This window comes from Moschus berezovskii, chromosome 11 (assembly GCF_049115385.1).
Source record: "Moschus berezovskii isolate FMDL1 chromosome 11, NW_MosBer_1.0, whole genome shotgun sequence".
NCBI lineage: Eukaryota > Metazoa > Chordata > Mammalia > Artiodactyla > Moschidae > Moschus > Moschus berezovskii.
Window position 1 is genome coordinate 66,625,112 of NC_142470.1, and position 15,997 is coordinate 66,641,108.

A 15,997-nucleotide genomic window follows, 5' to 3' on the forward strand; every position below is an offset into this window, starting at 1 on the left:
TTTTTTTGGTAAAGGAGTTTAGTAGTAGGGATTTCTTATACAGGAAATAGAGGAGCTAAGAAACTGAGCAAGGGACAGTGAGGAGGCGGCTCAGAGATGAGCAAGTGCAGGACACCTGAAGAAGAGGGAGACCAGGGGCTAGACTTGCCTGGCAGATGCTGGCCAGGAGACAGAACCACTACCCGGGGCACTGCATAAACAAGGAAGGCTGGAAGAAATGCTGCAGCCTCTACCTTCCTTCTGGTCTTCCCTGGGTGGCCAGAGCCTCCCACTGACAAACCTAGCCTCCAGCAGATGTCTGGACGACACATCCCAAAGTGTGGGGGGGGTTGGGGGGAGGGTGGCTTTATCTGTAATACAGAGTAGATCAAAGCGTGAATATGGAAATGAGGCAAACCCACCCAGTTCCTGTGCTCAGAACTTCTCACAGTTCTCTGAATAGTCCCTGTTTTTCTCCTGTCTCTACGTATTGGTGCATCTATACTTATCTGCCAGGAATGTCTTTCTTTCTGTTCTTTGCCTATCAACTTCCTGTACATCCTTCAAGAACCAAGTCACTTGACAAACAATCATGGAGGTAGTATCACAGGCAATGTATGAGTGCTGGGTTAGCAGAACTATCAGTTTCTTTTGGAAATAAGTCTACTTCCCGAACTTTTCTGAAAATTCAGTTTATATGTTGAATTAGCATAGTCCAACAGTTCTGAGCAAGATTTCAAGACCCAAACTACCTGGGTCAGATCCTTGTTCTGCCCTCTCCTAACTGTATAAGCTTGCCTCAGTTTCTTCATCTGAAAACTGGGGAGGATAATAATATGTATACTGTAGGATTGTTAGAAGGATGAAATGAGTTAATAGTTTATAGCACGTACAACAGTTTCTGTCAATAGTAATTTCTTCATCTGTGTTTGTTAAACTAAATATATGCATACTGAGGCACTCCTCTCTGGGCTTCCACAGCCTTCCATCCATATTTCCATTCTAGAATCCATGACACTGAACTGTAATCTGCACATCTGTCACTTCTGGTAGAATGTGAGTTCCTGCTAGGGAATCTATGATGAATCATCTTTGCATTCGCAATGCAAAGAACATAATAGATGCTCAATAAGTATTTAATTAATCACTTCATCTAAACCTCCCCTGGATCATAAATCATGAAATGCAGTGATGCATGCCAAAGGAAAGATATTTTAAAGAGTTCAGAGAAAAGAGGGATGAGACTACTGGACTTGACATTCACAGAGGAGGTGACTTCTAAGCTTTTTAAAATCAGCTAGGGTTATACATACACAGCTAATCGGAAGAGCTGAGGGAAAATATGAGCAAAGGCCTGGAAGTGGAAAACCTGGGGGCATGTGCAGAGGCAAGGAGAGAAAGGAGCTCAAGTGGACAGGATTCAAATAGTGGATGGAGCAAAGTCATGGAAGGTGAGTAGGAAGGTCCATACTACAGGCCAAGGGCTCTCTACCTTTATTTCACTATGATACCTGAACTGTCAACCCTGACAGTTTTTTTGGTTTTCTTCTTTTTCTTGTTTTAATAATGCAAGTGCCTGACTTGAGTTTTGATTACCAAAGTACCCGCTTCAAAGAGGTATCCACTTCAAGAGGACTATCTTGAATAAACACATTGCCAGCCACATAACTAGATAAAAAGCCATACTCCCTCCCTCAACTGAGTCTCCTTTGTTTTAGAGAGCTTGGTTGATTTTGATAACTGACCATTTGGGTCACATATTTTTTTTCCATGCTTTTTTAAAAAAATACTTGTCCCTTTTAAAAATTATTATTTATTTATTTCATTTTTTGGCTGTACTAGGTCTTCATTGCTGCCTGTGGGCTTTCTCTAGCTGCAGTGCATGAGCTTCTCTTGTCGCAGAGCACTGGCTCTGGGGCATGTGGGCTTCCGTAGTTGTGGCTTGCGGGCTTTAGAGCAGGAGCTCAGCCATTGTGGTGCATGGGCTTAGTTGCCCCAAGGCATATGGAATCTTAGTTCCCAGACTAGGGATCTCACCCACATCCTCTGCACTGGCAGGTAGATTCTTAACCACTGGATCACCAGGGAAGTCCCTCTTCCATGCTTTAAATTTCTGCTCTTAGTTTAAGGAGTGAGCCAAAAATCCCTGGGCCCCCACCCTCGGCTCCAATAAAAGCAGGACCCCAGGCCCATGCACTCTGTCTCTACCCACAGCCTCACTGTGTGGCCCCAGGTATACTGTGTATTTTCCAGGGTCTATAAATAATAAACTTTTTTTCAAAGTTTCCTGATGATTATTGCTGAAGGGCATCTTGCAATCATAATAACTACAAGAGCTAGTCCAGCCAAAACATTGGCTACTAATATGCTGAGATCCACACAAAACATACCCTTAATAGGTAAAAATTATACCTTTAATACTCACCTAAGCTTACTCAAGACTAAGTATTTTCCCCTCGTTACCATTCAAGAAGTCACATCTATCTCTCTATCCATCTCTCCATCTATCTTTCTATCTTTCTGTCATGTATAACCTGAATCATTTTTAGTATCAAATGTTCAAGGAACTCAACCCTGAATAATCATTGGAGGGACTGATGCTGAAGCTGAAGCTCTGGTACTTTGGCCACCTGATGCAAAGAGCCAACTCATTGGAAAAGACCCTGATGCTGAGAAAGATTGAAGATGAAAGGAGAAGGGGGCCAAAGAGAACTAGATGATTAGATAGCATCACAAGCTCAATGGACATGAATTTGTGCAAACTCCGGGAGATAGTGGAGCCTGGCAGTCTACAGTCCATGGGGTCGCAAACAGTCGGACACTACTTAGCCACTGAACAGCAACATCAAATGTACAGATGTCCCAAGTTATTCTGTGCTTAAAATTGTTACCTCAGGTAATGGGTGACAATTGGAAAAATGGGTATGTTTAGATTAATCTTCAGGGAGATTACTGTGACAAAAATCTATATGGTTTTTCCCGTGGTCATGTATGGATGTGAGAGTTGGACTGTGAAGAAAGCTGATCGCCGAATAATTGATGCTTTTGAACTGTGGTGTTGGAGAAGACCCTTGAGAGTCCCTTGGACTGCAAGGAGATCCAACCAGTCCTTTCTAAGGGAGATGGATTCTGGGTGTTCATTGGAAGGACTGATGCTAAAGCTGAAACTGCAATACTTTGGCCACCTCACGCGACGAGTTGACTCACTGGAAAAGACTCTGATGCTGGGAAAGGTTAGGGGTGGGAGGAGAAGGGGACGACCGAGAATGAGATGGCTGGATGGCATCACCGACTCTGTGGACATGAGTTTGAGTGAACTCTGGGAGTTGGTGATGGACAGGGAGGCCTGGCGTGCTGTGATTCATGGGGTCACGGAGAGTCGGACACAACTGAGCGACTGAACTGACTGACTGATTGACTTGTTAATAACAGTGTCTGGCGTAGTAACATCGAGGCAAGTTCTCAAAAATGATGGATGAAGAAAGAAAAACTCGAGGATAAAAGGCAGGGTCAAAATTCTTAATTCAATAAGTGCAAAAGGATTATTCCGTACTTCATTCCAGCTGGAGAATTCATTCTAAAGTCTGAGAATTGAGACTCTTCTGTAAGCGGCTTTGTTTTTCTTCTTTTACATACATGGTGCACTGCAAAGCTCCTGAGAGCTGTCATTTGGTTCTGACCTACTTTGAAGCATGTTTCATTTTTGGCTTGGAGCTGTGAGAATGTACACTTCCTCAGGATAGTAAGAAATGCCCATCTTTGGGATTAAATCATGTTTCCCACAGAGGCACTCGATGGCGAATTGGTCTCAAATAGTCTAAATCCCTTGTCTTGTGTGATGAGGTTGTTTTTATTGTTTGGGTGGGTGGTGAGTAGCTTCAGGGGTCTCTAGGTGAGGTACAATCTACCTTTTGGTCCAAATTACCTTTCCGCCCTTTTACAAAATTCATATATTTCTCTGTCCCTCTGGATCCTTCCTGGAACTTTTTTTCTCTATCTAACAGTGAAACTTTGTGACTTCCCCTGGCTGTGTTATCAGCATCTCTCTGTGCATTGGTCAGCAGGATGGAGATATTTTCTGAACCATTTGGCCAGCATATACAGTCCATCTGAGTACCAATTACCTCAAGCCTCACTCATAATAGAAGTCCCTTGATACTAGAAAAGAATGTTTTTCTGCATTTTATGCTTCCTTATTATGCTTGTTTTTTGCTTATTTGTTCTTTTTTAACTTGAGAAATTTCAATAGCTTCTTTGCTTTAAAAAAGTGTTTTATTCACACAGAAGGGTATTATTCATCAAAGAGCTATGGAGAATTCCATTATGTTATAGTTCATCAGTGTAGGCAATTTCTTTGTGTTCTCATCTCAGTGTCTCCTTGCTTTCCTGGAAGGGCATGTGGTCCAGGATCACCTAGTGGCCAGCCTCCAATGTGGCTCCCAATGAGTCTTCATTGGGACTCCTGGTATTCATGACTTCGTGTGGTCCCCTTCCACCGATTAACATCAAATATCATAAAAATGATGGAGTGTGGTTTCTGGGATTATGTCACAAAGGGTAGTATGGCTTCTACCTTGCTTTCTTGGAAATAATTTACTTTGGCAAATGCCAGTCATGTCATGAAGATACTTAATCAGCCCTATTGAGAAGTCCACACGGTGAGGAAGTAAGGCCTCCTGCCAATAGCTAGCACCAGGCATGGGAGACAACCATCCTGGAAGCGGATTATCCAGCTCTAGTCAAACCTTCAGATGCCTGCTGTCCCATTTGACAAACCCATGACAGCCAGAAACATACAGCTGAGCCACTGCTGACTTCCTGATCTTTCACAATAAGTGTGTGAGACAATAATGTTTCTAACCCACAGAAACTGTGTTAGATAATTTTTAATTGTTGCTTCAAGCCTCTAAGCTTCCGGGTAATTTTCTTGGGGTAAGAGGGAGAGCTTCTGTTCTTAGCTCCAGCTGTTTTACACCTCAAGTGTCTACATTAAAAAATCTCGGGACTTCCCTGGCTAGCAGTCCACTGGTTATAACTCTGAACTTCCACTGCAAGGGAAACCAGTTTGATCCCTGGTTGGGGGACTAAAATCCCACGTGCCATGTGGCACAGCCAAAATAATAATAGTAAATCTCTCCACTATGAGGACAAATTTTCTTCCCAAAGCCTTTCTGCTTTGCGTGTGAAAATATTCCTCCTATTACCATGCTTTTGACCATTACAAAGCATATAATGTTAGTTGAATGACAGAGGACGAGATGGTTGGATGGCATTGCCAACTCGATGGACATGAGTTTGAGCAAGCTCCAGGAGTTGGTGATGAACAGGGAAGCCTGGCGTGCTGCAGTCTCCTGCTGCTGCTGCTGCTAAGTCACTTCAGTCGTGTCCGACTCTGTGTGACCCCGTAGACGGAAGCCCACCAGGCTCCCCCATCCCTGGGATTCTCCAGGCAAGAACACTGGAGTGGGCCACCATTTCCTTCTCCAATGTGTGAAAGTAAAAAGTGAAAGTGAATTTGCTCAGTTGTGTCCGGCCCTTAGCGACCCCACGGACTGCAGCCTACCAGGCTCCTCCATCCATGGGATTTTCTAGGCAAGAGTACTGGAGTGGCTTGCCATTGCCTTCTCCGGTGCTGCAGTCTATGGGGTTGCAAAGAGTCGGACACAACTGAGCAACTAAACTGAACTGAACTGAACTGAATGTTAACTGACAGTAATTGGTACCCATGCCCCTCACTTTTCTTAGTAAGTTCTACTCTTAACTCTGTGAGGCCTGAGGAGATAATCAATGTGGAGGAAATTTAATTTCAGCCTGCTGCAAAGGAAAAGAAAGACACACAATATATTGCTGTAATGTTGATTTTTTTTCCTTAGAAGAAAATAAATTTCCTCTAGAGACCGTTTTTGGTCTTATCTACTATGACATCTAGCCATTGGTACCATATATTTTATATTATCTTCACAAATTTTATTCTAATCAATAGATTGAGGGCTGAATCCTGGGTTCAGATTTCAATTTTGCTACTTTGTAGTCTGTGATAGAACAAAGTAATTTTTCTAGTCCTTAGTTTTATTGTCTGTGAAATGAAACCAGTAAAGTCAATTTATTCATTCAGCCCATATCTACATGTTTGTTTGCCTATTTATTTATTTTTGGCCATGTGCTACAGGGCTTGCAGGATCTGTTTCTGGACCAGGGATTGAACCCAAATCCCCAGCAATGGAAGGGCAGAGTCCTAATCACTGGACTGCCAGGGAATTCCCAGTATGCATGTTTATTTAGTATCTTCTATAGGAGTTGGTGATGGACAGGGAGGCCTGGCATGCTGTGATTCATGGGGTCGCAAAGAGTCGGACACGACTGAGCGACTAAACTGAACTGAACTGTACTGATATGCCAGTCCCTGCACCAAAGGTGAACAAGACTGGCTTGACTTTCATCTTCATGGACTTCACAACTTACATATAACTTCACATGACTTCATTTTTCTAATAAGTTCAGGCTGGGAAAGGCTCTACAAAAGGAGTCAATTCAACACATATTTTTTAACATCTATGACATTAACTCTGAGGTGCTGATTCTATAGAACCATAATGAAATGACCCCAAATTAATAACTATAGATTGTATGTAGCTCCTTATACTTTGTAAGGCACTTTCTAATTATCATATGTGAGCCTCTCAAAAACTGTGACTGCTCAGTTATTAACCTAGACTATCCACTCACCCTCCTCTAACTCTGCCTTTGATATATATTAGATTTCTCTATTCTCATATGCATTTCCCCAGGGCATTTATTCCACCTGAAATTAAACAGTGAACTGGGGAATTCAAGTTTGCTTCCCATTCTAGATTGAACCATAATCTGACTCATTGTTCTTTCTTAGTATCCAGAACAGAGAATGTACTCAATATTTATATATTTTGTACATAAATTTGTTTTCAATATTTTATATTTATTGATGAAGAAACTGACTTGGAGAGGTTAAATCACTTGCCTAAAGTCACACATTGAATTACGTAAACATCAGATTTAGGCCTACAGAAGATTTTTATGCTACTTGGGTTAGACAAGATGTTTATACCATTGGTCCTATGCCTTCTACCTAGATTCTTTTTTGCTTTTTAAGACTTTATGTTTTTCAGAGCAGTTTTAGGTTTGCAGCAAGATTGAGAGGAAGATCCAGAGATTTCCTATATACCCCTTGTCCTAGACATTCATGCTGCTGCTGCTGCTAAGTCGCTTCAGTCATGTCCGACTCTGTGCAACCCCATAGAGGGCAGCCCATCAGGCTCCTCCGTCCCTGGGAGTCTCCAAGCAAGAACACTGGAGTGGGTTGACATTTCCTTCTCTGATGCATGAAAGTAAAAAGTGAAAGTGAAGTTGCTCAGTCGTGTCTGACTCTTAGTGACCCCATGGACTGCAGCCTACCAGGCTCCTCTGTCCATGGAATTTTCCAGGCAAGAGTACTGGAGTGGGGTGCCACTGCCTTCGCCAAAACTAGCTCTGATGCCTAGGCATGCATACCTCCCCCATTATCAACATCCCCTACCAAAGTGTTTCATTTGTTACAATTGATGAACCTACACTGACACATCATAATCACCCAAAGTCCATAGTTCACAGTATTGTTCACTCTTCTTTGATTCTCTGTTTGGGGGTCACGGCTTCAGCAGAGATAACAGCACACTGTGATAGAAATATTAAAGGGAAGACAAGAAACAGCCAGGTACATAATCCCCATCGTTCAGGGGTCTTGCTCTCGTGGTAGACTCTCTCAGTGAAAGAAATGTTGCCAGTGATAAGAAAAAAAAATTCAAACCCCAAATTTAAATTTTTCATGTGGAGCATTTTTAATATTAAATACAAATTAATTTAACAGATAATTAATTCCTTTGAAAATTAGCTGTATTAAACTTAATTTTTAAAAAAAAATTAGAAAATGTGAAACATGGGAGACGTTTGCCTTAATATCTTGTATCTCTTACTATTTTCCCTGTCCCAATTAAAGAATCATAATGAGTGGATTTGTCCAAATGAAAAATGTGTCTGTATAGTAATAAAATTATATTTCTCTTTCCTCCTTGAATAGCTGGTTTCTTTGTTTAGAAAACTGTATTATTTACTCACTTCCATTTTGTGTTTTTGCTCAAGTGTCAATCTCCCTGTAAAGTATTCAGTTCAGTTCAGTTCAGTCGCTCAGTCGTGTCCGACTCTTTGCGACCCCATGAATCACAGCACGCCAGGCCTCCCTGTCCATCACCAACTCCCAGAGTTCACTCAAACTCATGTCCACAGAGTCGGTGATGCCATCCAGCCATCTCATTCTCTGTCGTCCCCATCTCCTCCCGCCCCAATCCCTCCCAGCATCAGAGTCTTTTCCAGTGAGTCAACTCGTCGCATGAGGTGGCCAAAGTATTGCAGTTTCAGCTTTAGCGTCAGTCCTTCCACTGAACACCCAGGATTGATCTCCTTTCGAATGGACTGGTTGGATCTCTCTATTGAAATATATTTGCCTGTGGCCACGCCATCTTTAAATTTTCCTTAATTTGCATGCACTTCATATCTCAGTGCAAAGCCTAAAATGTCTGACACAGAGTCTATACATAACAATACTTTTGATTGACAGGAAGGCTTGTTATGCATTGATATGACATCATATTTATGTATAACAATGACTTTTTGACTGACAACTAAGCAATGATAGAATTCTGGACACCTTCTATACATCATTTTTTATAAGACAAACTAAAATATCCAGATAATTCGCTGAATTTTTCAATTTTCACCAACAGCTTAGTGCTGAGTATGGGAAGACACAATGAGCTAGTGCCTCATTCTTTGCCTTTTCCAGTGGCGAAAGGTACTTTGTCCCAAAAGAACATCACATGGTTCCACTCCTTTTTTTCCTTTTAATGGTTTTGTGTGTTAAAAGTTGGCAACTCTGATATTAAATGAATTGATTTTTTTGAATAGGCATGCTCACAACTGATCTGTGGAATATTTTCAAGAACCTGCTGGTAAGAAGAGAAAATCTTAATGAAATTCTGCATTTTGGTCTCATGAGAAAGCTCGTTCAGGAACCATGGTGTCCATTAGTGTACACCAATGCCAATCAATTAACACATCTTGCTAGGACATCTACCACCCGGTCAGCACTCAACACGAGAAGGACTTAGGGAGAGCCACCAGGCAATATGTGATGAAGTGTTAAATAACGCAGTAGTCAGTAAGAATCCAGAAAAAAGGCAAAGCCAGAGTGGACTGGGAATAATGGTGGTCTGCACTGTAAGAAACTCTGTGCCATCTGGACTTCTATGCTAACCAGCTGGATGACCTCAGGCAAGTTGCTTAACAGTTTCAAGTCTCAGTTTCCTCATCTTTAATATGAGCTGAGAGTGATCTCTCTTTACCAACTGGGCTATCAACATTCAGAAAACAAAGATCATGGCATCTGGTCCCATCACTTCATGGGAAATAGATGGAAAAACAGTGGAAACAGTGTCAGACTTTATTTTTTTGGGCTCCAAAATCACTGCAGATGCTGATTGCAGCCATGAAATTAAAAGACGCTTACTCCTTGGAAAGAAAGTTATGACCAACCTTGATACTATATTAAAAAGCAGAGACATTACTTTGTCAACAAAGGTCCGTCTAGTCAAGGCTATGGTTTTTCCCGTGGTCATGTATGGATGTGAGAGTTGGACTGTGAAGAAAGCTGATCGCCGAAGAATTGATGCTTTTGAACTGTGGTGTTGGAGAAGACTCCTGAGAGTCCCTTGTACCGCAAGGAGATCCAACCAGATCGATCCTGGGTGTTCATTGGAAGGACTGATGCTAAAGCTGAAACTGCAATACTTTGGCCACCTCATGCGACGAGTTGACTCACTGGAAAAGACTCTGATGCTGGGAAAGGTTGGGGGCGGGAGGAGAAGGGGACGATGGAGAATGAGATGGCTGGATGGCATCACCGACTCTGTGGACATGAGTTTGAGTGAACTCCGGGAGTTGGTGATGGACAGGGAGGCCTGGCGTGCTGTGATTCATGGGGTCGCGGAGAGTCGGACATGACTGAGCGACTGAACTGAACTGAGAGTGATCTCTCAGCACTATTGTTCTATTAATACAACTATGTAAGGCAAGCTTCACAGCCAAAGTTAGGCCTGCACTGAGCCTGGAGTGTAGATGTTTAAGCCAACACCAGTGACTGTAACACCATGGTGGGCATGAATGAATGAGTGCGGATGCCAGAGTCAGAAGGAGACCCTGCACAAATGCAATACTGCCATAAAGTGACCTTGTTCTTCCCCAAATCAGCATCTAATGTAGCTCAATGAAAGAGTAGAATAGTAGCCTTTCAATAAGAGAATGTTTGTTTATTCTCTAAAATAAATATACAGTTTGAAAAAATGTTTTGGGTACTGGTCATCATCGTGGTGAAATGATTAGAACTTCTATGTGACACCAAGCACTGGACTTTAATCATCAGACTGGGCCATCCTACTCAATTACTCCTCTAAGAAATAGTTGCAAATAATGGATTTATACTGCAGGTATAAATCATTGTTTTCTCAGTTCTACAAGTTACCTGAGTTATGCCCATTTTCCTGTTATGGAAAAGAAGTATGATAGCCAACTTTGTAATAATTCTGGAAATAAAGAAGTGGGCATTAGTTGGGCTCTGGCCTTGAGAACACCTGGAAAGGATCAAAGATTCTACACTAACTGCTGGGAAAAGTCAGTCCTTTCCCCACACTAGCGTGTAAGCCATAGAAGATTTTTGACACTCTTACAAAAGTGACAACTCTGCTCTTTTTTTTTTTTTTTTCATGTTGCCTCTTCTTGGATAAACTTAGACCCATATACTCCACTTTCACCACAGTTGTCCACTGAGTGAAGAGCAGATACAGCCAAGCAATTTGTGTGCAGTAGTTTTTACAACGCACAATTTGTTTTCCTTTTGCCAAATAAAAGTTGCCTTAGAATAATTCTGCATTATTCTATTCGGAAACATTAGGCTCCATGTCGCAATGGTTATTGGCAAAGTTCATCTTCAATAGTAATTAACAAAGAAAATGACTTTGGCCTTTTCTTCTCAAGAGAAATTAAGATCAGTATTATACTCCAAGAAAAGATGATATAAAACAGATTCCACTTTATATATATATATAAAGGAAAAAGGGGTGAATGAATGATTATTTCAGGTAAAAGTCATGATGCTCAAGACTATTTCTATAGACTCAGAGGTAAAATATAAATAATTACCGCATATTTTATTGTTTTTTTTTCCCATGAGTTATAATTAACGTCATTTGAGTGATGCTGGTTTTGATTTTTGCATCTGCATCATGGGAAGAAAACACTTGGCAATGCTGAAGTTAAAGATTTCACATATAAATATTTATATCCTTCAATAGCATGGGCTGAAATTTCCCCAAATCTGGAAGTTCATATTTAGGATAGACAAAACTAACTTAGCACTTCAGAAATATCTGCTGCTATTGTCTACTAATGTAAATTAAACAACTGCAAGCAAAATAATAACACTCCACAAACCTAAATTTCTACAACAAGCACCATGGGGAGCCCTTGGAAGTGCAGTGGCTGAGCACCTGCGTCACTGCTGGCCACAGGCCCAAGGCATCAGAGTGGGGAGTGTGCGGCAGCCAACACAGGCTAGTTCAGGCACCCATGAGGCACCTTCCCAAAATACTTCACAGAGGAACCTCGCCAGGTGCTGGGTCCTGCATGACCAGGTTTGCTGTTTAGATTTCAGGGTTATTGTTTTTTTTGGTGGGGAGGCGGGGGATGCCGGTATCAAATAGTCAAACAGCAAAATTTGAGTATACATTCTAATAAGACTTAATTTATTTTTACAGACTGCTGAACTCTGGGACAGTAAAATAACACTAGTAAAAATTAGAATATCTTCCCAAGCTTGAGGGACTCCAGTCAGTAGAGAGAATCTTTTCAAGACAGAAGGTCAGAAAACTTCAGAAGAAATCAGTTTGAACGCACATATTATCAGGAAAAGCATGATGAAGAGAGAGCCAGCAGTGTGGGCAGCGACTGAAATGCCCACACCCCTTACCCCAAATTTGCCACACACTTCGGAACTGTGAAGAGTGTTACTTTCATTGAAACTGTGGGGTCTTTGAAAAAGTATATTTAGAAACATGATCTCATACTCATGTTGGACATATGGAGACAAGCAAATAAGAAGAAGGATATGACTCAAGCAACCGGTGATTGGAAATGACCTTCAATTTACATACAGGGAATCCACCCCTAAATTCCACCCATGAGATAGTGTTGGGGGAAGTAGAAATGAAGCTCAGAGTGGTATGGGACTTGGGAAATCCTAGAAGTATTCCCTCTCCGCTCTTCCTTGCAAATATCCATTCCTGATTGCCACACAACACAGTGTGCAAGCTCCACACTGCCTTCCAATCAAGGACTGAAAGCTCGTAAGGAGCAGTGTTGTACATCATGCCATCTTCTCCCTCACCGTCAAGTTTTTGTGCCTCAAAGAGGCTTAATATCTGATGGGACTAAGAGAAAGAAAAAGTGACACTATCCCACTTGCTTTCAAATTGTTTTCTCTCTCTGTCCTAAGATTTTCATTACAAAACAATCTCTGTAATATGTTTTTCATAATTTGTCAACTTGTTTCTCTGATATGCATAGGAAGTAAGACTATTTATTGTGCTTTTCCCATTTTATCCTTCTTCCATCATCCACCTTCATTAGTTTTACCGAATTAAGAATGTTACTATAGGACTTCCCTGGCAGTTCAGTGGTTAAAACTGTGCTTCCACTGCAAGGGGTTTGATCCCTGGTTGAGGAACTAAGATTCTGCACATTGCATGTGCAGCCAAAAAAAAAGGCTCAGTTGGGAAGTGCCTTTGTTTAGCAGTCTTTCATTGCTCTGTTTCTATTCTTTCTCAATAACTCTGTTGGTGCCTATGTATTCCAGTGAAATATCTTGGTAATTTCATAAACACACAAACACATACAAATCCACATGCATGTACACACATGCACACACACACATATACACACAGTTAGAAATTAGTTTTCTCAATGAGGCAATGAGAATCCCATCAAATTTAAACCCATGTATATGCTTATAAAAAATTTTAAATGAACATAAGTTATTCTGAGTTCAAAGTAGAGAAAATGGTAGAAATGATGGAAACCTATAGCCTTCAGAGCCTGAAATATTATGATAATCATTTTCATAATTCAAATGAATACATAATTGTTAGACATAAACAGAGAAGATTTACAATTGGCTCAATGAAACCAAAAAATCAGTAGCAATCAGTATAGGAAAGTGTATCCTCCTATCTGAGGTAAATTAATTTTGTTACTGAAATGTCATTATATTATCATATTTCCATTCATCACTTATTCAAACATATCCATTTTTCATTCCTAATGTTTCACTGCTAAGATAATTGAACTTTGCAGTTTTTATCTCAAGCTTATATTACTTAAAAATCTCTATGTGTATTATTACAATGAAAGGGCAAAGGTAGAAATGGGACTTATTTACTCTCGTGGCTTATGATTGCATTGAAGCTCACAATTGATTATAGCTTTCTAACCTCTCTTTTCCTACTCATTACCCTCTTCACTTTATACCAGTATTTCCAGCTATTAGACTATCTTTATTTAGAAGGCACAAAAGGAAAAGACCAAGAAAGATTTGAAAAAATAATATATTTTTGTTTTGATGTTTCAACTTAATGCAGGTTTGAAAATGCTGAACTGTCTAAGGTATACTAAATATTCATTAGGCAGTTTAGCTTTTACTAAGTTCTAAATGAAAATGACCCAGCAAAATCAAATTGAAATTTCATAGAGTACTTTTCAAGTATGGTTCTAAAACATACATTAAACAAAATGCATTCATTTGAATGCAAGTCTCTCTGTTTCTCTAGAATACATACACACCCTAGAGTCTATTATGCTTTCAGTTCAATGCCTCCAAAATGTGTGTGGTGTGGATCAAATAAATAGTTCAACAGCTTTCATAAGCAAACAATCTCATGGTCTGGTATATCTACAAACCTATTGTGCTATTTCTTCATGCTTCCCTTCTTACAAAGGTTAATGCAAATTTCATTTGAATTCAAGCAAAATATTCTGCATTATTTTCTATATAGATAAATCTGTTCAGAAAGAGCCTATCAGAATTTGTGCATGTGAATCCAATAGCCCTTTATGGACTTGTAGAAGATAGCAAAATGTGCTCACTTTCAGCACTCAGGCTTGCCCTAAAATCATGGTACTTGGAGCAGGAGGGAATTCAGAGATCAGGTAGGCCAACTCTCAGGTAGGGAGTTGGTGATGGACAGGGAAGCCTGGCATGCTACAGTCCATGGGGTTGCAAAGAGGCGGACGTGACTGAGTGACTGAACTGAACTGAGGCCAACACCCTCACTTAAAAAAAATGTACAATTTGCATACATTTAAAAAGACTATTCTGTCATTTCAAAATGTCTTTCTTTACCTAACATCCCTTGCCTTGATACTTGCTTTATTTGATATTAATATAAGCACTCTAGTTTTCTTATTCCCTATGCTTACATGCTGCTGCTGCCTAGTCACTTAAGTCTTGTCTGATTCTGTGCGACCCTATAGACGGCAGTTCACCAGGCTCCGCTGTCCATGGGATTTTCCAGGTGAGAGTATTGGAGTGGGCTGCCATTGCCTTCACTGCATGCTTACATATTTCGTGGTAAATCTTTTTCCATCTTCTTACTTTCAATCTATGTCATATTTAAAATGTACACATTTTAGGGAACCTATAGTTGAACAGTTCTATGAAGACCTGCAAGACCTTTTAGAACTAACACCCAAAAAAGATGTCCTTTTCATTATAGGGGACTAGAATGCAAAAGTAGGAAGTCGAGAAACACCTGGAGTAACAGGCAAATTTGGCCTTGGAGCACAGAATGAAGCAGGGCAAAGGCTAATAGAGTTTTGCCAAGAGAACACACTGGTCATAGCAAACAACCTCTTCCAACAACACAAGAGAAGACTCTACACATGGACATCACCAGATGGTCAACACCGAAATCAGATTGATTATATTCTTTGCAGCCAAAGATGGAGAAGCTCTATACAGTTAGCAAAAAAAAAGACCAGGAGCTGACTGTGGCTCAGATCATGAACTCCTTATTGCCAAATTCAGACTGAAATTGAAGAAAGTAGGGAAAACCATTAGACCATTCAGATTTGACCTAAATCAAATCCCTTATGATTATACAGTGGAAGTAAGAAATAGATTTAAGGGACTAGATCTGATAGATAGAGTGCCTGATGAACTCTGGATGGAGGTTCGTGACATTGTACAGGAGACAGGGACCAAGACCATCCCCATGGAAAAGAAATGCAAAAAAGCAAAATGGCTGTCTGAGGAGGCCTTACAAATAGCTGTGAAAAGAAGAGAAGCAAAAAGCAAAGGAGAAAAGGAAAGATATAAGCATCTGAATGCAGAGTTCCAAAGAATAGCAAGGAGAGATAAGAAAGCCTTCCTCAGTGATCAATGCAAAGAAATAGAGGAAAACAACAGAATAGGAAAAACAAGAGATCTTTTCAAGAAAATTAGAGCTATCAAGGGAACATTTCATGCAAAGATGGGCTCGATAAAGGACAGAATGGTATGGACCTAACAGAAACAGAAGATATTAAGAAGAGGTGCCAAGAATACACAGAAGAACTGTACAAAAAAGATCTTCATGACGAAGATAATCACGATAGCGTGATCACTCACCTGGAACCAGACATCTTGGAATGTGAAGTCAAGTGGGCCTTAGAGAGCATCACGACGAACAAAGCTAGTGGAGGTGATGGAATTCCAATTGAGCTATTTCAAATCCTGAAAGATGATGCTGTGAAAGTGCTGCACTCAATATGCCAGCAAATTTGGAAAACTCAGCAATGGCCACAGGACTGGAAAAGGTCAGTATTCATTCCAATCCCAAAGAAAGGGAATGCCAAAGAATGT